The sequence below is a fragment of the Pelophylax lessonae genome, assembly GCF_965119305.1.
Source record: "Pelophylax lessonae genome assembly, chromosome: 3".
Lineage (NCBI taxonomy): Eukaryota > Metazoa > Chordata > Amphibia > Anura > Ranidae > Pelophylax > Pelophylax lessonae.
The window spans coordinates 341,923,646-341,949,200 of NC_138770.1; the positions used below are offsets into that span (position 1 = coordinate 341,923,646).

The following is a 25,555-nucleotide window of genomic DNA, read 5'->3' on the forward strand; positions in this document are numbered from 1 at the left end:
TTCTGACTGTCCCTCTTTCATGAAATAAGCTAGCAGACTGACTATATTAAAGGAAAACTGTTATGAGGGAAATAGGGAGGTTGCGAACACTAACCTGAGACCTCATTGTGAAAATTGCTAATTCCTCGCTGTTTCTGGTCTCATTTCCTTTCTGAATCACTGACCTGGAAATGGTATGAAGCTAAGTAAGTCAGAAGAAAGTCAGAACTCCATTTCTACCTCCTTATTTCAGGTCAGTGACCAAGGATAAGAAGCCTTTGAATCAACATAATTGCCAGGTACCCAATACTTTTCCAAAGCAAAGCTTAGCAATAGCAGTTTCTAGCATGTTTACCTAAAAAGCCATAGCTTCTGCAACCACCTTTTGTCTATGGATGAGCGCTTTAGGAGAATATTCAACCCCTTAAATTTTTATTTGCCCCTTTGCCTGACCATCCGCAAGCATATCTGTTTAGGAGTTAGTCACACAGTACTATCCAGCATAAACTGGACAATTTTACATGTATTTCAGGAAATCAACACAATAAGCCATTCACAAAATTGATAACCCATCAGCTCTTTCAGCATCAATGCTATGACCATTATGTATATCCACTGCTGATGTCTACTCCCGTCTGATTTGACAGAATGTTCCTTATTGTTGCTCTTAATGAGTAACTTCACTTTCATTGAGAACAAAACATTTCACTCTGGGTGATCTACTGTACGTACATTGCAGGGATTTTAACAAACCTTGGTGCAGATTCCAACCTTTTGTTATTATGAAGAAAAAAAAGATGTTTGTCTCTGGCCATTTGCAAAGTGATAATGAATAGGGGGGGACTTTAAAATATTGATCAGCTGCTTCACATGCAGGGTTCTAATAAGCAAAGGGGAAGGATCTGAATCTCTGTAGAAATGATTAACCCTATAGGAATATTTCACCTAAAATTACATTTTTGTTGCAGAGGATGCAAGGACACCAAATATCTGGATTTAAATCGCAATGCAGTCCTTCTAGGAAAATCAGTGAGCCAAGCACAAAAGCAGACATTGCTTTTCTGCACTTCTGGGGAGCATTCTGTACACCATCTGTGTACAGAACGCCTCCAGGTTGCCATATTGTATCGCATCTTACAGAAAATTACAGCAATGCAGACTGAAAAGGAAAAGTCATTTTTTTAAAACATCATAGTACAATAGGTTTCTTGTTGGATTGTTGGTTGCAATCACAAAGCATAGATAGTGTGTGTGTAAATATACATACATATATATATACACATATACACACACACACACACACACACACACACACACACATACATTTATTTATTAGGGATCGACCGATTATTGGCAACACCGATATGCACTTTCCCCGATATATCGGAATGGGCCCCGGAAGTTACCGATATTGCCGACATGTGACATCATTCAGCTGCAGTCTGGTCATGGTGCCAGCCAGCCACCCACAGGCCCTGGCCTCAGCCACCCATCACAAGGTGCCAGCCAGCCAGCCACCGCAGGGTTCCAGCCATCGACCCACAACAGGGTTCCAACAAGCCAGCCCCCCACAGTGTTCCAGCAAGCCAGTCACCAACAACAGGCCAGAGTGAGTGACACCAAGCCAGCCACCCACCCAATACAGGGTGACACCAAGCCAGCCAGCCACCCACAACAGGCCAGGGTGAGTGACACCAAGCCAGCCACCCACAACAGGGTGACACCAAGCCAGCCACCCACAACAGGGTGACACCAAGCCAGCCACCCACAACAGGGTGATACCAAGCCAGCCACCCACAACAGGCCAGGGTGAGTGACACCAAGCCAGTCATCCACCACAGGGTGAAACCAAGCCAGTCACCCACCACAGGGTGACACCAAGCCAGTCACCCACCACAGGGTGACATCAAGCCAGCCGCCCACAACAGGGTGACATCAAGCCAGCCACCCACCACAGTGTTCCTGCAAGCCAGCCACCCACAACAGGCCAGGGTGAGTGATACCAAGCCAGCCACCCACAACAGGGTGATACCAAGCCAGCCACCCACCCACCACAGTGTTCCAGCAAGCCAGCCACCCACCACAGGGTGATACCAAGCCAGCCACCCACCACAATGTTCCAGCAAGCCAGCCGCCAACAACAGGGTGACACCAAGCCAGCCAGCCACCCACCACAGAGTGACACCAAGCCAGCCACCCACTCACAACAGGGTGACACCAAGCTAGCCACCCACCACAGTGTTCCAGCAAGCCAGTCACCCACAACAGGCTAGAGTGAGTGACACCAAACCAGCCACCCACCACAGGGTGACACCAAGCCAGCCACCCACAACAGGCCAGGGTGAGTGACACCAAGCCAGCCACCCACCACAGGGTGACACCAAGCCAGCCACCCACAACAGGGTGACACCAAGCCAGCCACCCACAACAGGGTGACACCAAGCCAGCCAGCCACCCACAACAGGGTGACACCAAGCCAGCCACCCACCATAATGTTCCAGCAAGCCAGCCACCCACAACAGGGTGACACCAAGCCAGCCACCCATAATAGGGTGACACAAAGCCAGCCACCAACCACAGTGTTCCAGCAAGCCAGCCACCCACAACAGGGTGACACCAAGCCAGCCAGCCACCCACCACAGTGTTCCAGCAAGCCACCACAGGGTGACACCAAGCCAGCCAGCCACCCACCACAGTGTTCCAGCAAGCCAGCCACCCACAACAGGGTGACACCAAGCCAGCCAGCCACCCACCACAGTGTTCCAGCAAGCCAGCCAGCCACCACAGTGTTCCAGCAAGCCACCACAGGGTGACACCAAGCCAGCCACTAACGACAGGGTGACACCAAGCCAGCCAGCCACCCACCACAGTGTTCCAGCAAGCCAGCCACCCACAACAGAGTGACACCAAGCCAGCCAGCCACCCACCACAGTGTTCCAGCAAGCCAGCCACCCACAACAGGAGTGACACCAAGCTAGCCACTCACCACAGTGTTCCAGCAAGCCAGCCACCCACAACAGGGTGACACTAAGCCAGCCACCCACAACAGGGTGCCAGCTAGCCACCCACACTGCCAGGCGTCAGCCACCGACCTACAACAGGGTGCCAGCCAGCAAGGCGTCAGCCACCAACCTACAACAGGGTGCCAGCCAGCCACCCACACTGCCAGGCGTCAGCCACCGACCCACAACAGGGTGCCAGCCAGCCACCCACACTGCCAGGCGTCAGTCACCGACCCACAACAGGGTGCCAGCAGCCAGCCACACTGCCAGGCGTCAGCCACCGACCCACAACAGGGTGACAGCAGCCAGCTACCCCACAACAGGGTGATAGCAAGCCACCCACACTGCCAGGCATCAGCCACCGACCCACAACCAGATGCCAGCAAGCCACCCACAGCAGGGCAGGGTGCCAGCAGCCAGCCAGCCATTTTTAACCTTATTGTCTCTTTCAAATTGCAATGGAGATGGATGAAGACAGAAAAAGTAAAAGTCTGGTCTGGGACTATTTCTCGTCTCTCGAAAAGCAGCAGTGTGCAACACATGCACAAACAATATATGCATGGGGATCAGTAACTGCAAAAAACAAAAATATGTCAAATCTTTGGGCTCATCTAAGCGTTCATCATATTGAATGATATCATGCAGCACAGAAAAAACAAAATGAATATCAATGTGATTTTGAAATACCTCCTCCACCAGCCCAGGCAACAACAGATATGTTTTAGAAAAAAAACAGGCGTCACTGTCTAGATTCAGATGGAAGATCCCAACTGCTGGACAGAGTAATCACAGAGATGATGGTCACTGATAACCAGCCATTTACAATGTTATCTGACTCCGGATTTAAGCGGTTGATGTCCATACTTGAGCCAAGCTACACACTGAAGAGTGAGAAGTATTATCATACAGAAATGTTGGGAAAGATTCACCAAAAGGTCATTCAGAAAGTAAAGGCTATGCTGCAACCAGAGCATGCTGGCAACTCACTCTCATTCATGACTGACTGTTGGTCAGGACAGAGTCACTAATGATCCTTACATGCCACTTCATTGACAGGGGATGGACAAAAAGGCAATTGGTGTTGAATACAAAAGTGATGCTAGGATCCCACACCGAGTACAGTAGAGATATGTTTCTAGGCATGCTTGAAGACTGGGGAATTAACAAAGACCGAGTGATGCTTGTGCTCCTTCGAGACAGTGGAGCAAACATGCGGAAAGGAATGAGGCTTGCTGATATGTCAGACCTCAGTGTCATTGCACACAACACCCTCCAACTTTCAAATGATGGTCTGTCAAGCCAGAGAGCTTTGATTGATACATGTTTTTGAGAAGCATGAAGAGATTAAAAATGTTGTGCTGGCAAGTCTTTTGAATCCTCAATACAAGAACCATGCTTTCTCTTCTGATGATGTGTTGGCCAAGGCAAAACAATGGCTGACAGAAGATATTCAACAGGAGGTTCCTGCCAAAAAGACAAGTCCAGAACAGCATTTTTATAGTCTGAAAGAGCAGCATGCTACAAAAACAGAAAAATGTCCAAAAAGACAACAACGAACAGAAGAGAATCTTCTTCATCATGGTCGAATTGATCATGACATTTTCAGTGTTTTATTGGGGCCTCATGTGGAGGATTCTTCTGAATCTGCAATAATGAGCCTGGATGATGAACTTCATCTCTATTTGAAGGAACCAGTAATTGACAGAAAAAGTGGTGATCCTCTTCAGTGGTGGAAAGAAAATGAGGCACGCTACAAAAGACTTGCTTGCCATGCTAGAAGATACCTCTCTCACTCTCTCTTTCTCTCTCTCTCTGCTCCTCTGTCCTTCTCTCCTCCTGTAGCAAGCGAGCATGTTAATGAAGTGGCAGCATTATATGAAAAAAAACAAGCCCTTTAACAGGTGAACATGAACATGCTGAAATGTTATGCTTTCTGCAATATAATATGGTTCTACTTAACAGGGAGTATTGAAAAGTGTATTAGTACTAGTGTCCACTCCAATCACTGTGTCTAGCTTTTTTCTAGCAGTTTTGCACTGATTGCAGTAAATCATTGCAGTGAGTGCACTACTGCAGCAGTAGTCCACTGACTCCAGTCCAATCCACTGTCTAGCTTTTTTTCTAGCAGTTTTGCACTGACTGCAGTAGTGATTTAAAATTATTGCAGTGAGTGCACTACTGCAGCTATAGACCACTGACTCCAATCCACTGTCTAGCTGTTTGTCTAGATTTTTTTTTAGAAGTTTTGCACTGACTGCACTGCAGTAGTGATTTAAAAATATCACAGTGAGTGAGTGCACTACTGCAGCAGTTTATGCATCATTCACAATCAGATTATGTGAATTTCTAATGTCCCTGCAAGTGCAGTTTTCCTATCAGTTTTGATGCATTTAAGGTGAGAAGAACGAGCCCTTAATGTTAAAAATGTTAATAGTTAAACATGAACATGTTCTGTAACAGATTTGTGTCTAAATTTGTTTATTTTGCAAAACTTTAAATGTTGAAAATATCTGCGCATATCAGCCGATACCGATATGCATTGGCCAAAATATCGGTATCGGCAATGAAAAACCAATATTGGTTGATCACTAATATCATATATATATATATATATATATATATATATATATATATATATATTATTTAAATATCCAAATCTCTGGTGATCCCCAGGAGCACCATCAAATCTATCATAACCAAATGGAAATCTATCATAACCAAATGGAAAGAACATGGCACAACAGCAAACCTGCCAAGAGACGGCCGCCCACCAAAACTCACGGACCGGGCAAGGAGGGCTTTAATCAGAGAAGTAGCACAGAGACCTAAGGTAACCCTGGAGGAGTTGCAGAGTTCCACAGCAGAGACTGGAGTATCTGTACATAGGACGACAATAAGCCGTATGCTCCATAGAGTTGGGCTTTATGGCAGAGTGGCCAGAAGAAAGCCATTACTTTCAGCAAAAAATAAAATGGCATGTTTTGAGTTTGCGAAAAGGCATGTGGGAGACTCTCAAAATGTATGGAGGAAGGTGCTCTGGTCTAATGAGACTAAAATTGAACTTTTCAGCCATCAAAGAAAAATGCCATGTTTGGCTCAAAACCCAACACATCACACCACCCAAAGAACACCACCCCCACAGTAAAACATGGTGCTGGCAGCATCATGCTGTAGGGATGTTTTTCAGCAGCCGGGACTGGGAAACTGGTCAGAGTTGAGGGAAAGATGGATGGTTCTAATTACAGGGATATTCTTGAGCAAAACCTATACCACCCTGTGCGTGATTTGAGGCTAGAACGGAGGTTCACCTTCCAGCAGGTCAATGACCCCAAGCACACTGCTAAAGCAACACTTGAGTGGTTTAAGAGGAAACATGTAAATGTGTTGGATTGACCTAGTCAAAGCCCAGACCTCAATCCAATAAAAATATCTGTGGTCAGAGTTAAAGATTGCAGTTCACAAGTGCAAACCATCCAACTTAAAGGAGCTGAAGCGGTTTTGCAAAGAGGAATGGGCAAAAAATCCCAGTGGTAAAATGTGGCTTGGAGCTGTGATTGCCACAAAAGGCGGCTCTACAAAGTATTGACTTTAGGGGGGTGAATAGTTATGCATATTGACCTTTTCTGTTATTTTGTTCTATTTGTTGTTTAGTTCACAAAAACAAACAAAAAAAAAAAAAAAAAAACACATCTTCAAAGTTGTGGGCATGTCCTGTAAAATAAATTATGCAAATCCTCAAACAATCAATGGTTATTCCAGGTTGTTAGGCAACAAAAACACGAAAAACGCCAAGGGTTGTGAATACTTTTGCAAGGCACTATATATATATATATATATATATATATATATATATATATATATATATATATATATATGTACACTTACTACTTTACATTGTAGCAAAGTGTCATTTCTTCAGTGTGGTTACATGAGATATAATAAAATATTTTCCAAAATGTGAGGAGTTCACTCAATTTTGTGAGATACCGTGCGTGTGTGTATATATATATATATATATATATATATATATATATATAAATATGTGTGTGTGTGTGTATATATATATATATATATGCACACACACACAGTACAGACCAAAAGTTTGGACCCACCTTCTCATTCAAAGAGTTTTCTTTATTTTCATGACTATGAAAATTGTAGAGTCACACTTCAAGAGATAGTTACCTGAAATGGTTTTCACTTCACAGGTGTGCCCTGTCAGGTTTAATAAGTGGGATTTCTTGCCTTATAAATGGGTTTTGGACCATCAGTTGTGTTGTGCAGAAGTCAGGTGGATACACAGCTGATAGTCCTACTGAATAGACTGTTAGAATCAGGGCTGTCTTTAACACAGGGCAAAAGGGGCAGCTGCCCAGGGTCTAGTCATTGTTGTGGGACCCAAAGCAGCTGCCCCTTGAGCCCCCAAATAGTTGATAAGTGGATTCAAGAGGGCCCAAGAAAAATTTTGCCCAGGGTCCAATCAAGAATAAAGACGGCCCTGGTTAGAATTTGTATTATAGCAAGAAAAAAAGCAGCTAAGTACAGGAAAACGAGTGCCAAAAGAGACTTGTTTGGGCTAAATAACACAAGGAATGGACATTAGACCAGTGGAAATCTGTGCTTTGGTCTGATGAGTCCAAATTTGAGATCTTTGGTTCCAACCACCATGTCTTTGTGCGACGCAGAAAAGGTGAACGGATGGACTGTACATGCCTGGTTCCAACCGTGAAGCATGGAGGAGGACATGTGATAGTGTGGGGGTGCTTTGCTGGTGACACTGTTGGGGATTTATTCAAAATTGAAGGCATACCAAACCAGCATGGCAACCACAGCATCTTGCAGCGGCATGCTATTCCATCCGGTTTGCATTTAGTTGGACCATCATTTATTTTTCAACAGAACAATGACCCCAAACACACCTCCGGGCTGTGTAAGGGCTATTTGACCAAGCAGGAGAGTGATGGGGTGCTGCGCCAGATGACCTGGCCTCCACAGTCACTGGACCTGAACCCAATCAACATGGTTTGGGGTGAGCTGGACCGCAGAGTGAAGGCAAAAGGGCCAACAAGTGCTTAGCATCTCTGGGAACTCCTTCAAGACTGTTGGAAGACCATTTCAGGTGACTAACTCTTGAAGCTCATCAAGAGAATGCCAAGAGTGTGCAAAGCAGTAATCAAAGCAAAAGGTGGCTACTTTGAAGAACCTAGAATATGACATATTTTCAGTTGTTTCACACTTTTTTGTTATGTATATAATTCCACATGTGTTAATTCATAGTTTTGATGCCTTCAGTGTGAATCTACAATTTTCATAGTCATGAAAATAAAGAAAACTCTTTGAATGAGAAGGTGGGTCCAAACTTTTGGTCTGTACTATATATATATATTGTGACGGTATGCGAGGTGAGATAGTGGATAATCGCTATATTTCACCTCGCATACGTTCTGTGGTGAGAGACTGAACCGGAATCCGGCCCGGGTTTTTCCAGCCTCTGTGACAGGCTAGGTTCCGGTCCAGAGATTGTGAGTTACCTGAGTCCATGCTCAGGTGGACTTTAAATTAACAGAAAAAGAGCACAGAAATGCTCTGGCCTGCCTGAGACTCAGGAGGGAATCAGAGAGGAGCTCTGTGTGGACTTTCAAAAGAACAGGTTTGCTTTACTATGTGTTTTTGTGGGTGATGGGGACCAGCCCCACACTGTATAGGGAGGAAAACCGTTGTTTAGTTTAGCGCCGGACGGCAAGGATTTATTTTATTGTTTTGTTGTTTTTGTATCTTTGCAAACCTCTGCTGAAATAAAGCTGACAATCCACCAGACTTTAAAAGAAACTACCTGCGTGCTGGCCTTAAGTTCCTGTGAAAGGTGATCCCTGTGAGCTAATTCCCCACACGATATATATATATATACACACACACACACTACACAAAACTGGTTTAGAGTCACTAAGTCTTGTAGACGAGGAAGATCACAAGCAGCAGTGTTTTTTTTGTCAAAGTTTTGATAAGACTTGAGTCTTAACAAGTCTTGAAAAAGATAGACTGAGTTTCGAGAAAGATGGACTGAGCTTCATCGGATCGTTGACAATAAAAACACTGCTGCTTTTGATCTTCCTCCTCTGCAAGACCCGTGAGTGACTCTAAACCAGTTTTGGATTAATTTGGCTTTCTATGTGGGTGAGCACCTTGGCATTTACTTCAAGAATAGAGTGTCGTGGCTATCCTTGGAATTATATATACACACTAGAAAAAAGTAATTGGAACGCCTACCTATACACGCACATGAACTTTAATGGCATCCCAGTCTTAACTTGTACGGTTTATTATTGAGATGGCCCACCCTTTGCAGCTATAACAGCTTCAACTCTTCTGGGAAGGCTGCCCACAAGGTTTAGGAGTGTGTCTATGGGAATGTTTGTGACCATTCTCCCAGAAGCGCATTTGTGAGGTCAAGCACTGACTCGCAGTCTTCGCTCTAATTCATCCCAAAGATATTCTATCAGGTTGAGGTCGAAAGATTAAGTTCGAAAGAGAGAGAGAACAGAGGGAGGGGGGGACAGAGGGGAGGTACCATCCTGAGGCCATACAAAGTTTCAGGCAGCTATTCTACTAGGGTTTGTAAGGTCACATAACTAAATTGGCAGGACAAGAACCATATCTCTGCAAATGCCCCTGCCAAACTCTAACCCCTTATACACACCAGTACTCGCTCAACACTCATTGCGACACCTCAGCCACCCTCATTTATTTTAGCACCAGCTTTGTAAATGAAAGGAGCGAGCGGTTGGGGGGCCCCTTGCAGAGACACTGTAATTTTGCTCTGTATAGGCAAGCTGACCGTGTCTCTTTAAGCCTTCAAAGCAGATTCAATCTGAAGACTTTTTTTTGTTTTGTTTTTGATAAAGTTGGAAAGTCAAAAAAGTATTGATGTCAGGTTATTATTGCTTATGCTCATCTATCCGTCCCACACCAGTGCCTCTTACGCCCTTTAAAAGAGATAGATAGTAATAGACTTTACAAGGCAGGAGAAGACTATAGAAATATATCTTAAAACTTTCCCCTGCAAAATACGCTACTGAAATGTCATTAAATTCAAACTTCAGGCAGACGTAAAAAAAACACAGTTACCCATATGAATGTGGTTCTGTGCTCATTAATAAAACATTTAGGGTTTTTTTTTTTTTGTAAATGCAACTGTTTTACTCACATTTGACTTTATTTCAGCCTCTGTACAGAACCACTTAGATTGGAAAAGGGAAGGAACAGCATATTGAAGCCAATCAGATGAGCTATATGCAAATTTGCTGATCCCCTAAGCATGCCACTGCTTCCACACTATTCAATCAACAGGCTTGGGACAAGGTGGTGACAGCAGTGTATTCCACAACTGGAAAAAGTGGTGTGAATTACCTGGCTGTACTGTGCAACAGAGATTTGTAAATCCCAGGATTGAATGGATATTACTAGAAATGCTTCAGACGGGCAAAACTTCCCTCGATTTGATCTGTGCATTTACATGCTGCCTGGAGTCCTGATTCTTCTAACTTTAAGAAAAGGATATTAACGAAAAGTGTTTAAAGCACTCAAAAAACAAAAATGGAAATCTTAAATAGAAATATCTGTAAATTAATTTAGGTAGGCAAAGGTATATTAGACCAATCCATTATGACCACCCACCTAATATTGAGTAGGTGTTACTTTTGCTGCCAAAACAACCTGAACCATCGAGGCATGGATGCCACTTAAACCTCTGAAGGTATGCTGTGGTATCTGACACAAAGTCATCAGTGGCAGATCCTTTATGTCATGTAAGTTACGAGATTGGGCCTCCGTGGATCAGACTTCTCCAGCACATCCCACAGAAGCTCTATTGGATTGAAATCTGAAGGCCACGTCAACACCTCAAACTCGGGTTCTTCACACCATTCTTAAACCATTTTTGCAGTGCGACAATGTGCAGTATTCTGCTGAAAGAGGCCAATGTTCTCAAGGAATACCATTTCCATAAAGGGACATACTTGGTCAACCAGGTTTGGGTACGTGGTACGTGTCGAGTAACATCCACATGAATGGCAGGACCCAAAGTCTCCCAGCCGAACATTACCCAAAGCATCAGACTTCCTCAGATAGCTTTCCTTCTTCCCATACTGCATCCTGGCGCCATCTCTTTACCAAGTAAGTGATGTGCACACACACCTGGCCATCTACATGATGTAAAAGAAAACGTGATTCATCAGACCAAGGCACCTTCTTTCATTGCTCCATGGTCCAGTTCTCATGCTCACATGCCTACTGTAGGCGCTTTTGGCTGTTGACAGGGGTAAGCATGGGTACCCTGACCAGTCTGCGGCCAAGCAGCCCCATACACAACAAAGTACAATGCTCATTTTTTCTGCTTTGAATACATTAACTTCAAGGACAACTGGTTTATGGTTTTCAGATGCCATTGTAATGAGATAATCAATGTTAATCACTTTACCAGTCAGTGCTGGTGTATATCGTCAATGTATATTATGACATGTCAGGAACTTATTCATGCAGATTTGTAAACTTACTGAGAGGTACATATCACAATTACTTAACCATTTACTACATCTTGGTTTTCTGTCTTCTTTTTTACTAATGCATCACACACACAGAAACATTCAAGCTGAGTTCATATATGAGCCGCCGCAGTTCCCAGCCTGGGGTCCGATGCTTTCTGTTCACAGGTTCAGGTACAATTCAGGTCTGAATGTTTGTCTAAATTTGCACCTAAACTGGACCCAAAAAAGCACAGGATCTTTTTGGAATCCACACCGCTGCTGCCCTGGGCAGGTGTAAACTGGCTTCATTGAGAGCCGGGCACACTTGCATGTCATGCGAATTGGATGCAGTGAAAATGGCATCCAATTTGCACATATGTGAACCTGACCTCAGGGTCACTTCACAACTGTGTGGGTGTTAACACAATAGGTTTGCCTCATAGCACAAAATCTTGTGCAATATGGTACCTCATTCATTTAAAATATAGCTTTTTCAGCGCATCAAACATACAGTATGTGGCCTGGTAGAGCAGATGAGGTGGCTGCAACATTTTCAACTTATGGCACCACAACGCACATGTGAATGTGTGCAGAGTTAGTGCGCCATAGAGCATAGTGAAACCAGCCTAAAAAGGGACAGGATTTATCCATAAATACTAGAGTGCTAAATTCTGTGGGCTTTACAAGACAATAGGGTTATTACACAAATATGTTTTGGTTATTTTCGTTAATCACAAACTCATAGCCAATAGTTATAAACCTTGATCATTTTTGCTGAGAGATAATATTAATACATGTGTCCGTTTAAATCACAAACCTATCTTCACTAAAGAAAATTACATTTCAAATTAAAAGTTGTAAAATTTGACATTTGACCTTAAAGACTGGAAAGAAACATTTAGAAGCTAAACTTCATATACGAGTAAAAGGAATTGCCTTCGAGATTGCCTTCTACTGCAGGCAGGTTCTGCCATTTGCTCAAAACTAAACAATTTATTTTACCTCTATTCTTTATTTTGTTTCCCTCTGGATCAATAAACCCCATGCACTAGTCTTTTCCTACCAACTGGGTGCAATCACATACAGGAAGCCTGAAGCCAAAAAACAGCAAGTAGGTTATTGCACACTAAACTCATGGGTGTCTGTGATAAAGCACAGGTTCATAATGAAGCCATAAGACCATCCTAGAGGTCCAATACAATTTCTCTACTCTAGCAGCATTTCTCTAGACTGAAAATGTTACAGTTAGTATCCCCATAATCATTTTTATCTGAACATTTTAATTAAAATAATTAGTAAGATAGTAACGCATAAGCTGGGATATTTTCTAGATACAAATATACTAGGTATGGGTGTCCCTAGCACTGGGCACCCAGGGGATGTGTCCCACATCTCTCGCTTGGTTTCCTTCGTTCTGACACAGATTGATCACCATTTGTTTTTTCAAACCAAGCTCATCGGCTGCCTTTGTAGCTCCACCACCAGCCATGTTGTTATTTCTCAGCGCCACCACAGCTGGCAAAGGACAAAAGTCCTATACAAGACACTTCGTGTTCCTGCTCAGCACCCGGCCACACACTCCTGGCAGCATCTTCAGAAGGACATATACAGTAGTTAGTGTGTCTGTCTGTGTAGCAAATAGAGAACTTCATTATAGGTCAGTGTGGGTGGCCAGGCCAGTTGCTGCGTAGGAACATGGGGCTGCATTGTATGCATGTGTGAGGAGGAGTGTAGAGGTTAGCATTGGTGGAAGAGTGATGCAGAGTTGAGCAGTGGATTAAAGAGTGCAGAGGCAAATAGTGGGCAGGGGGTGAAAATATGGGCAGTGAAACAGGGGTACTGAGGTGGGTGGTGCAGAAGCAAAATATGGACAGTGGCTTTAGGGTGGTTTGCTTTTGACAGGAAGAATTTTTCTGGGGGTGGGGAGCTTATGGTAATGATGGTGGCTTGGGGTAGGGAGGGTAGCCTTTTTTTTTCTTTTTAATTCAGGAGGGGGCTTTACCGGAGAAGATTTGTTGCTGGGGAGATTGTTGCCTAAATACCAGCACTCTGGTATGCGTGTGTCAAGTACTCCGGATTTCTGCACTTTGTATGCTGGGAGTGCAGCAATCAGGTGAGTGCAACATACAGCACAGCATAGAGACTGCAACAGTCAGGACTATGTAACATACTGTGTACATTGCAATCTCCTGTCCGCCATACTGTGTACAATTATATTATTATTATTATGCTATATGTTGAACACACCTTAGAGTTCAGTGCCCTTTCACACTTCTGCGATCACAGACATCGCATATGATTCGGAGCGCACTGCTCCTAAAATCACATGCGATCTCTGTGCGGTGCGAGTTCAGCCATACAGTTTGTAGGCTGAATTTGCACCTAAATCACAGTGAACACGCACAGGACCCTTTTTTTGGTCCGCAGCAGAATCGGATCGCATGGTGGTTCACACCAGTGCGATCCGATTTCTGTGTTAACTGTCAGATCACACTGCGATATGCGATCTGATCTGGGGGTGTCGTTAACTTAGAATTGACACCCCCAGGGTATCGCATATGGCAGTGTGAACTGGCTGTGCTGCGGATGCGATGCGGGAACACGCAGTATATTTGCAGTGTTCCCACATCGCAATAGTGTGAACCGGCACTCAATGTCACATACTTATGGCTGCTGCACTCTTTATGCTGGACTGTACATTTCGTACGGCTGACCCAATGAACTCTAAATGTCAATAATTTTCTATACTCCTAATCAAAATCGTCATTGTCTCAACAGTTATTGGTTGTGAAGTAGTTCCTATTCTAATCAACTTCTTAAATCCCAACTCTGTGCGCCCACACTGCACAGGTCAACTGCTCATTTTTGTCTAGGGGATTGGAGAAAGCTTATGTTCACCCGATTTTCTGCTCCACCTGCAAACGGTGCCCCCCCCCCCCCAAATCCAGCTGTGGACTGTTCCTCACATCCAGAACAGGTCTATGGGAGTGATGACATCGGGAACAGTCCACCGCACAAGACCGCTAGACCGTGGGGGGGAGGGGGATTGGGAGGTGGGACAGTAGCCACAGGGACTGATCATGTGCGGGGAGGATTGAAGTTGAAGGATCGGGTAAATACAGTATATCTTCATTCTCCAATCCCCTAGACAAAAAGCATGGCCCCGCTGCATAGGAAAATATATATATTTTTTTTGCCTGGAATTCAGATTTTAGGCAGGTTCAGAAAAAGTTGTAAGAGTTTCAGTTTTTGAAAATGATTTTACTGAAGTTTATGCTATATGTGTCTGTCTGTGAAATTGTCATTTGGGGCAAAGTAATTTAAACGACCCAGTCACCAGATAAAGCTTTATTTAGCTGCTTTTACTAAAACACACATAACAGATACATGTGTGTTTAAACCAGATTTTTTTGAATGCTGCAAAATAAGTAGTAATCTGACACTTCCTGGATTGTCAGATCCTACTATCTTCCAGTTCCCCCCTCAGCTGTCACAGCTCATGCTGACAGTGCTAGAGTCCCTTGCTGACAGTAGGAATGAATACAAAGCTTTTAATCCTGCAGACCTGATTGCTCCTGTGAGGGTCTCCCTCTCAAATATAATTCATACTATCAGCAAGTGGCTCCTGTTTTGGGGCTCTGCACTATCACTATGCAGCTTTGCAGGGAGCTGCAGTCAATTTCCGCAGGTATAATTTAGCCCCCGAATCTCTGCAAAGTTGCACACTAATAATGATAGTGCAGCAGCTGAAAACAAGAGATGCTTGATGATAGTATGAAAAGAATGATTTTTTTTTTTTTTTGTTACCCAGCAGCTCTGAAGAGACTCTTTCCCAAAACTCTCAAGACTGCAGGTTGAAAACACTTTCATTCATTTATACGATCAGCAAGTGGCTCAAGCTCTGTCAGCATGAGCCATGACAGCTGCGGAACTGGAAGATAATAGGATCCGGCACTCCCAGAATTGCTGGACTGCCATTTATTTTGCAGAGCTTATAAATAAAGGAAAAGGCAACTCAAATATGATCACACACATATCTAATATGCTTCATGTTTTAATAAAAGCATTTAAATAAAAAATCTTAAACTGGTGCTAGGAACTCTTTAAAGCATAGTGGGTACAAAGACAGCGGTATATAGTGTGTGTGCTGTGTATACAGTAAGCAGGCTCACATTTTTAACTAGATGCCTTTAGGCTCCTCCCACTGTTGGCACACTGTTGCCCACGCCCACCATTAGCCAAGGCATGTTATGCACGCCACAGGAGTGCTGCAGGTCTTCTACATTCCTAGCAACAACCATTACACTAGAAACTTAAAGGAATTCTAAAGTTTCCATTTATTTTTTTCTTTTAAAAATAATAAACATGTTTTACTTACCTGCTCTGTGCAGAGGTTTTGCACAGAGCAGCCTGAATCTTCCTCTTCTCTGGTTCCTGGCTGGAGCTCCGGGCCCTTCCCCCCTGTTAAATGCCCCCACAGCAAGCAACTTGCTATGGGGGCACCCGAGCCGCTGATCCCTGTGTCCATTCAGACACGGAGCCCCGGCTCGGCCCCGCCCCTCTCTCTCCTGATTGGCTGATTTTGACAACAGCGGGAGCCAATGGTGCAGCTGCTGTGTCTCGGTCAATAAGGAGGGAGAGTCCTGGATGGCCAAGGCACTCATGGACATTGCTGGATAGAGAAGGGGTTCAGGTAAGTATTGCTGTGCTGCACACAGAAGGCTTCTTATCTTAATGCATAGAATGCATTCAGATAAAAAAAAACCTTCTGCCTTTACAATCACTTTACAGCGTATGTTACCCCATCACTTCATATTCCTGATATGTGCCTGCTATAGCATGTACTTGTATGAGAAAGTATCCTGTTCACTTTGTATTTCTTATTTTGTGTGAAATCCCTGGTGTTCCTGCAAGTCCTGCTTTCCCATCAAAAACTGACCACGCTAAGCAGGAGAACACGCCATGATCAGTTTCTCAAGCTTTGCTGGGATCTCTGCCTGCTCTCCTCCAATAACCAGACTTGTCATGACACGCCCCTGCTGTGCAGACATTCACTGGGAAGCTCAGTGTGCTGCTGCTTCTCCTCCCCCAGTCATTATGCATCTGAGAACAGAGGGATCACTTAGAAAAAAAAAAATACCTTTATTCTCTTTTTTATTTTTTATCTATATATATACACAAATGTTTTAACTTTCATGTCTACTTTAAGCTGAATGGGCTGGTTTACAAGGTGACGGTTTACAATCACTTTAAATATGAGAATTTCACAATTGCTTACCATATCTCAAAAGGTCGCTACCACCATTGTATGTTGTAAGGAGGTGACAGCAGGGGAGGGAGGAGCTAGCACACACTCCCAAAAGTGGGTGTATGTCTGACAAGCTGACTGCCTACTGTCAGGTGGAAACAATCTGGTGGCTGCACAGATTGAGCACCCCCAGTAAACACCACCACCCCACCCACACACGCACGCACGCACCTCGGCATGTGTCCTGTGCTCCACATGCCCATCGGCTCGTCCAGAACCAGCATGGCAGGTACCACTTGATAGCGTGGCTGACCCAGCAACGAAATGCAAAACATAATTTTCAGGTTCCTCTTTCATGTTCCCCAGCCTATATGGCATCAGCTTCATTGGAGGACAGGTGAGGCATCAGGAGTCTTTTAGACCTTTGGTGTCTCATTAAAGAAAACCTGTCATCCAAAAATCAAAAAGGGCACTTTCTGACCCCCATGTGGTAACAAAAAGGTTAACTAGAGAAAAAAAAAAATTGTAAAAAAATTAAAGTTACGCCTAAGAACTTAAAATTATCCCCAAAACATTTTAGAGACCCCCATTACCCATAAACACACACGTAGGAGTGTAAGTGCACGTGGCAGAGGGACGCCTATGCACAAAAACGTTGATTGCAATACACGTCACATATTGCTGCGCACACCGGTGTGAGAGCAATAATTCTACAACTCCTCCATAATGCTAAACGGATGACCAGTAGGGGCTTTAAAAGAATTGCCTATGGAAAATATAGGGTACTGAAGTTTGTCATTAATTCATGGGCACATGTAATTTTTAATGTTCGACATGTCAGGTATCTATTTACTTGGCACAACCTCATCTCCTTTATATTTTGCCCAAAACAATGGGTTATTTATTGTGATGTGTGCCCTAAAATTAAAACTTTATTGTATTTTTTACATGTCCTAAACCATTGAACTAATATTATGTAATAAACAATTGGAACTGTTCTATTCTCCAGGGTGTCTGCCTTTAGAAAATATATAAGGTTATAGGTTTTATGGAATCTTCAGGTCTAAAATTATGTTTAAACATGTGTGCAAAAAAAGCTCTGGCAGCGAAAGGTTTAATAAGCATTCTTTTCAACAATGCTACTCTTTTTAGCTCTGGTTGCTAAAAATTATCGGAAGCAATTACTTTCATAGCTTAGTCAATCAAAACCAATTGTTTTCAAGCAGTTCAAGATGTTGTAAACCCTATTCTTTCTCTAAAATTAAGCCTATACTTACCTGCTCTTGGCAATAGTATTGCACAGAGTGGTCCTGAACCTCCTCTTCTGGGGTCCCGCACCTGTGCTGTAGGCTTCTCCCCTATACACACACAGCATAGCGTGGCCTGGTGGTCTCCCCCCCCCCCCCCCGTTCTCTCCTCACTGGTTTTGACTAACAGCAGCAATGGCTCCCGCTGCTGTTAGAGCCTTCACTGAGTTCCAGAAGAGGAAAGCCGCTGCAGGAGACAGGCACAGTGCTGGATCGAGAACAGACAAGATAAGGGTTTGGGGGGTTACATTGAAAGATGGTTTACCTAATGCAGAGAATCAATTATTAGGGTATATATATAAAAAAAATATAAGTCTTTAGAACCACTATAAGAATAAATGAATGTATTTTTATTGAATCTGTGAGTTTCTTTAATTTAGCCAAAGACTACTGTAAAGAGGCAACCCTTAAAGTGGTTGCAAAATCTAAAATATACCCAGTGAAGTGATTGGCCCCAGGTGATGCACAGAGCTGAAATCCTTCTACGCAAGTTATTCCTGTCCAGGGCTTGACAAATTTGCTTTGAATCTAGGAGGCAGCCAAAAAAAAGTTAGGAGCCATTTTTTTTTCTTTTTTTTTTTTAGAATGTTGCCGTTCCCACCTTTTTTTTTTTTTACCTCCTCCCAAATAGAAGCATTAAACAGACCCGGAGTCTATCCAAATATACCCTAGATGGTGGTGCAGAGCACAGTATTGCAGGGGGGCACAGTACAGGATAGGCAGGGGGGCACAGTACTAAAGTACGGGCGCTGGAGGGCACAGTACTAAGGTACTTGGGAAGAAAGGCACAGTACAGGGTGAGCAGGAGAGCACAGTACAGGGGTCACTGCTGACAGTGCACTAGGCAGAGCTACAGTAGCCACTATGCACACAGAGTATAGTTGGCTATTGTGTTTAATTCTGACCTGTGAATTTCCACAGTCAGAACGGCAGCTCAGTTGTAGTAAGTAGCCTGCTCTACGCTGTGCACACCCTAGCTGTGTTTAATGGAAGTGGATGGGGAGGAGGAGCTCTTACTGCTTTTCTCAAGCCATGTACGTGCAGGAATGGGTGACTGCTGGCACAGCATTAAGAGTGGTGGAGGGCTTTTGGGGACCCCAGCTAGACTCTGGGGGAGGGGGGGGTGCAGGTAACCCCAGCAGCTCCCAAGATCCGGCCAGGATCTTACCACTGCTGCTGCTGGTCTGGGTGGGATGTATACTGCTCCAATCCTCGCTGTCCTCCTCTCCCTTTTTCCCTTAATGTCTGCAAATTGCCAGAGGACTGCAGACCCCCCATGCACTTGGGGGCCCTGGGCAGTGCCAGGTTGCCCCTGCGTTAAGACGGTCCTGTGTACAGCCTTGTCTGTGGCACCTGAAAATGCACCAAAACCACTTGATGCAATAGAAAATCTATAGTAATAGCGCAGGTAAAATGCACAAAACCTGTGGGTACACTGTGCTGCACATGCAGAGCGGGAACACTGCACCACATTAGCGTGAAGGCGCTCTTACAGGTCTGTTCAGTAAAATGAGAAGCCGCACATTGATTAAGTCTCTAACTCTGCTTTCACAGCATGTCCCTTGTACGCACATAAGCACTGCAGAACAGCGAAGCAACTTCTTATGATGCTTCTCCCCCTCTGCCACACAGGAGATTTCAAGAGCCTGATGCCAGGATAAAATTCAGGCACCTGTACTGCTTGCTTTACAAAAAAATGCATTTAATGAGACATAAGTGATTCCAGAACTACAATAATTTGTGTCTTTTTATATCTGCTTGGAGTTCAGCATTAAAGAAAACCTAAAATCTTAACAAGTTTGCATGCATAATTCCCAACGTGTTACAACATTAACACGTCTTGTTGTCAGTCACTGGCAACACACTGATATTATTTTCTTGCTAATTATAGTAAAGCTCTCAATAGCTTTATCCAAGTGCAAGTAGAAGCTAAAGCTGGCTATTCACCTTGCAATCTGATTGTACAATCTACTTTGCATTCATTAAAGCTATATGGTATAAGGACCTACTGTAACAGTCTACTCAACCTATTTCCAACCAGGAAGGTTTTTCCACTAAATAGTTTTCGGTAAATTTAAAGTGGTTGAAAAGGCTGACAATTTTTTACCTTTTTGCATTCTATGCACAAGGGTGAAAAAAAAAAACGGAATTTTTGTAAAATCTTACCTGTAAAATTCCTTTCTCTGAGTCCTCCGACAGTCGCCGCCTCTTCATATTCGTCACATATGGGGTATTAGACTTTGCTCCGAAGGAGTAGCTAGGCAACAGAATATGTTAACAATAAAGCTTTCAACATATCCCACCCTCAAGGGGTGGTCCCCTCAGTCAATACCCTCCTACTTCCTGCAACCATATCTCAGTTTTAGTGGAATAGCAGTAGAGTATACAACCAAACCCCAAAAGAGGGGCGGGGGCGGCGACTGTCGGAGGACTCAGAGAAAGGAATTTTACAGGTAAGATTTTACAAAAATTCCGTTTTCTCTTACGTCCTCCGACAGTCGCCGCCTCTTCATATTCGTCACATATGGGGACGTCCCAAAGCAGTGCAAACATGAGGGGTGGGAAACGCATCCGCGCCGAAAAGGCAACGCAGTCTCCGCATCAAAGAAAGGAACCTTACCAAAGGAAGGAAACCAGCTGGGCAACAGTAAAAAAACAAGTGCTCAACAGGAGCAACAACCCAGGAAAAGACAAAAAACCAGGGGATACAAAAAACTATCCCAACAGCCAGGAGTCCCCAACAAGGGACCCTATGGAACAGCCGCACTAAGAACCTTGCGGCCAAAGGAAGCATCCGCCGATGCCTGAACATCTACTTTGTAGAATTTTGTGAAAGTGTGCACGGTCGACCAGGTCGCCGCCTTACACACCTGGGCTACAGAAGCCCCATGACGACAGGCCCAAGACGTACTCAAAGATCTAGTAGAGTGCGCCTTCACAGGGACAGGAGGAGCCTTACCCTGCAAAGCATAGGCCTGTTCAATGGTCTGCCTGATCCATTTGGCGATGGTAGAGGCCGAAGCTGCCATGCCTTTCCGAGGACCCTCTGGAAGAACAAACAAGGAGTCAGTCTTACGAAAAGACTCAGTCGATTTAAGGTAAACCCTTATCGCCCGAACAACATCCAGAGAATGCAGTCTCACCTCCTTTGGATGTTTGGGCTTCGCGCACAGCGAAGGTAAGACAATATCCTCATTAAGATGGAATTCCGAAACTCGTTTCGGAAGAAAAGAAGGATTAGGTCGCAAGACCACCTTATCCAAATGAATAACCAGGTACGGAGACTTGCAGGACAAAGCCGCCAGCTCCGACACTCTGCGAGCCGAAGTGATCGCCACCAAAAAGGCGACCTTTTTGGACAACATAGACAACGAGATCTCCCTGATCTGTTCAAAAGGAGCACGTTGTAACACAGATAGAACGAGATTCAAGTCCCAAGGGGGCAAAGGATCCCTCCTAGGAGGAACCAGATGCCGCACACCCTGAATAAAAGTGCCAACCAAGGAGTTGGAAGCCACGGGACGTTGAAACAGAACGGCCAGCGCAGACACCTGACCCTTTATCGTAGCCAGCGCCAAACGCTGATCAACACCCGTCTGAAGAAAAGACAGCACACGGGAAACCGAGTACGTGCGGGGTGAAAACCCCCTGGACTCACACCAGGCAAAATAGGCCTTCCAAGTACGGTAATAAACCTTCCCCGAGGAAGACTTCCTAGCGTTGATCAAAGTATGAACGACCTCTGGAGAGAGACCCTTCTCCTTCAGGACCTCTGTCTCAACAGCCAGGCCGTCAAAGTCAGCGACTGTAAAGCAGGATGGTAAATCGGTCCCTGAGACAGTAGATCGCCTCGAAGAGGTAGACGCCAAGGGGCGTCGACCGCCAGATTCACGAGGTCTGCGTACCAGGACCGGCGAGGCCAGTCCGGTGCCACAAGAATCACCGTGCTGCGTTCCGAGAGTAACCTGCGAAGGAACCTGGACAGCAACTGAATCGGTGGGAACGCGTACATCAGCCTGTACTGATGCCACGGGGCCACTAACGCGTCTGACGCGTCTGCCCGAGGGTCGCGCGTCCTTGCCACGAACCTTCTCACCTTGTTGTTGAGACGAGACGCGAACAGGTCCACATCTGGAAGACCCCACTTCGCGCACAACATCTGGAAGACAGCCGAGTGAAGAGACCATTCCCCCTGATCCAGGGTCTGGTGACTCAGATAGTCCGCCTGCCAGTTCTCCACCCCCGGAATGTGAACTGCCGTTATCGCCGGGACATGAGTCTCGGCCCAAGACAGAATGTCGGCCACTTCTCGAGCCGCCCGGGCACTCCTGGTGCCCCCTTGGTGGTTGATGTAGGCCACCGCCGTGGCATTGTCCGTCTGCACCCGAACCGGGCAGCCCTGCAGCCGGTCCGTCCAGCGATGAAGACAGATTTATCGCACGTAATTCCAGAATGTTGATCGGAAGGGAAGACTCCCCCTCCGACCAAGTTCCCTGGGCAGACAGAACGCCCAGAACACCACCCCAGCCCGACAGGCTGGCATCCGTGGTGATCACCGTCCACGAGATAGGACGAAACGACTTGCCCCCGGACACCATCGGGGACTGGAGCCACCACAGAAGGTTTCTTCTGGTGCGATGACTCAACGAGATCTGAAGATCCAGAGATTGAGGTCGCCCATCCCACTTGGACAGGATCTCCGCTTGGAGACCCCGCGTGTGGAACTGGGCGAAGGGAATCGCCTCGAAGGCCGAGACCATCAATCCCAGACATCTCATGCACGTCCTTAAAGACGAGTGCGGCACGTCCCTGAGGGACCTGACTTCCTCCTGAAGAGTTCTGAGTTTGTCTTCCGGCAGGAAGACCTTCGCTTGTACCGAGTCCAGAATCATTCCCAGGTAGGGAAGACGAACCGACGGACTCAGCGTCGACTTTGGAAAATTTATCGTCCAACCAAACTCCTGTAGAGTTTGCATCGTGACAGACAGGTCCTCCTCCAGACCCTGGCTGGTCGCAGACCGAACCAGGATGTCGTCTAGATACCCCAGGACAGAAATGCCCTGGGCCCTCAACAATGCCAGAACCGGTGCAAGCACCTTGGTGAAGACCCGCGGAGCCGAGGCGAGACCAAAAGGTAACGCCACGAACTGGTAGTGATCCTCCGCAATGGCGAATCGAAGGTACCTCTGGTGACCTTCGAAAATGGGGATGTGAAGGTACGCATCCTTCAAATCGATGGAGGCCATGAATTCCCCCGGAACCAGGGCAGCCACCACCGACCGCAGGGATTCCATGCGGAACTTGCGAACCCGCACAGAGCGGTTCAGAGCCTTCAAGTCCAGAATTGGACGAACCTTGCCCTCCTTCCTGGGCACGGTGAACAGATTGGAATAAAACCCCCGAAATCTGTCCCAATGAGGCACCGGAACCACCACTCCCTGAGCCCTCAGGTCCCGCACCGCCAGGTGCAGGTCCCGCAAACGCTCTGGAGACAGTTGAAGATTTGAGGGAAAAAATCTGCTCTCCGGCCGAGAGAGAAACTCGATCTTGTAACCAGATCGAACGATTTCCTGAACCCATCTGTCCCGCACACGGGCCAACCAGGGCTGAAGAAAACCGAGCAAGCGTCCCCCCACCCCAAAACTGGGTGAGGGCGCCCCTTCAGGCCGCACTGTTATGGGCTGCAGATCCGGATTGGCCGGACTTCTGTTTTCCAGACCAGGGCTTCTTCTGAGAGCCTTGACCTTTGAACGGCTTGCCCTTGTAGTGCGGCCGAAAGGCACGAAAGGACCCCTGAGGGGGCCGAAAATTAGCATGCTTCTTCCCAGAAGCCCCCTTAGCTTTGGGGAAATGGGGCAAGAGAGTGCTCTTACCCCCGGTGATCCCCTTAATCAACACATCCAGGGACTCCCCAAAAAGGCGAGACCCATCATAAGGTAGATTGGCTAAGGTCTTACGTGAAGACTGGTCCACCGACCAACATTTCAACCAAATCAGGCGGCGAGACAACACCGCCACACTGTGCACGCGTGCAGCCAACGGAACCAGGTCCAGGTCCGCATCACACAGATACATGACACCCTGGTGGATTTGATCCACCATATCCAGGGTCGCCGGAGAGGCCGAATCGGCCACTAGGACGCGCCTAAGCATCTGCGTCCAACTTGCCATCGCCTGGGCCGCCATGAGAGAAGCAAACAGAGCCTTAAGCATAGAACCCGTAACAGAATAAGTATGACGGGTAAGAGACTCCAGTCTCCTATCCGTGGCGTCACGGAACACCGGGGAATCCTCTGCAGGAATCGCAGTGGCTTTGTTTAAAACCGCAATTGCGTGATCCACTGGGGGTGGCACACACCACCTTTCATCAGTGGAAGGTGAAAAAGGATAACGCAGCTTGAATCTACTTGGTACAGCAAAAGGTTTGCGTAGATTGCGCCATTGTTCCTTAACAGCGCGCTGAAAATCATCATTGCAGGGAAAAACCTGCGGCGTCCTGCGTTTCCTCTGCGTCCCATAAGCCGCCAAGGCGGCTGGGGGACACACCTCATCCTGCAAACGCAGCGTTTGCTTTATGGAAGCAATCAACTCATCCATGATTGCAAGCTCTTCAGGCGAGCCAGGGGGAGAATTATCAACCCCCTCAACATCAGCCTCCACCTCAGACCCTATTAGATCAAGAGAGGAGCGGGACCCCGATAAGGAGGCCCCTGCCATAACAGCCCTATCACCCTCACCCTCAGAATCAGAGGAAAGAGCAACTCTGGGCCTTTTAGTAGATTGAGCAGCCACCAGCATCTGCACCTGAGCAGCAAGGCCAGCCACAATAGTGGCCAAATCCCCCCCTGGGGGGGAGACAGCGGTCCCCTGGCTTTCCACCAGGGCTGTAGGAAATTTTCCCTCCTGAGAGTCCATTGCCCCTGTAATGCCAGACAACAAAGGGTTAACTGCCCCTTTTAAGCAAGCGCGGCAAGCGCAGCCCACCGCACCACACTCAGCACAATAAGACCCCCACAGGGAATATGCAAACTGAACACAGGCAATGGATAGCAAGAACAGAAGGGTAAAACCTGAGGAGACCCTCGCCGCTGCTGCTGCCTCGATCGGTGTTCCAGGAAAGAGGAAGTGATGCTGCCAGGGCGCTCTATGTAAGCCTATGGAGGCTACAAGAAAATGGCCGCCATGCATGTAAAACATGTGGCCGGAGCGGGAGCAGGCAAAATGGCGCCGTTTGGCGCCGAAACCGCCGCTCCACAGTGCAGTAAAAAACACACATTACATTCCAGTATCAGAATACATGTCAGATCGCCGCAGCGATCGCTGTACAGTGCCCAAACATGCCAAAAAACATGCCCCACAGCACACAGCTTCACACACTGATCAGCCTGACACAGACAGTGTCACACATCTCCCCCCCCCCCTTGCAGCCCACAGCATGCAGCCGAGAGATAGGGAGACAAGCAGTGTGATTAAAGGCAGGTTACACAGTCCCAGACT

General features: G+C 46.1%; 1 protein-coding gene across 1 annotated transcript in view; it reads right to left on the minus strand.

The window, feature by feature from the left end:
- The window catches only part of LMBRD1 (LMBR1 domain containing 1), a 413,956-nt gene that overhangs the window by 270,643 nt on the left and 117,758 nt on the right, over positions 1–25,555 (minus strand). The window lies entirely within an intron of this gene.